Source organism: Triticum aestivum, chromosome 5D, assembly GCF_018294505.1.
Source record: "Triticum aestivum cultivar Chinese Spring chromosome 5D, IWGSC CS RefSeq v2.1, whole genome shotgun sequence".
NCBI lineage: Eukaryota > Viridiplantae > Streptophyta > Magnoliopsida > Poales > Poaceae > Triticum > Triticum aestivum.
This window is the reverse complement of record NC_057808.1, coordinates 466,799,909-466,800,178: the sequence shown is the minus strand read 5'-3', so window position 1 is coordinate 466,800,178 and position 270 is coordinate 466,799,909.

Below are 270 nucleotides of genomic sequence, written 5' to 3'. Positions count from 1 at the left end.
GCGGTAGTGTCCCTAAGGCCCTCGACCCCCGCCATCGGCACGCCGGCGCTAGCGGGGAGAGGAGGGGAGGGGAGATTGGTTCTCTACGTGGGGCGAAAGTCGCCGCCGCCGAGAGGAACGTGAAACCCTAACGAGAGGGGAACTTACGTACGTTGTCACACGTAGTTTGATCCCTAGTGGTTCCCAAAGAAAAATGAAACCGAAACTGCACGCCTTGATGCATATAAATCTACTGTATGCCTCTTCTCCCGTCAAGACGAATGCAGATGG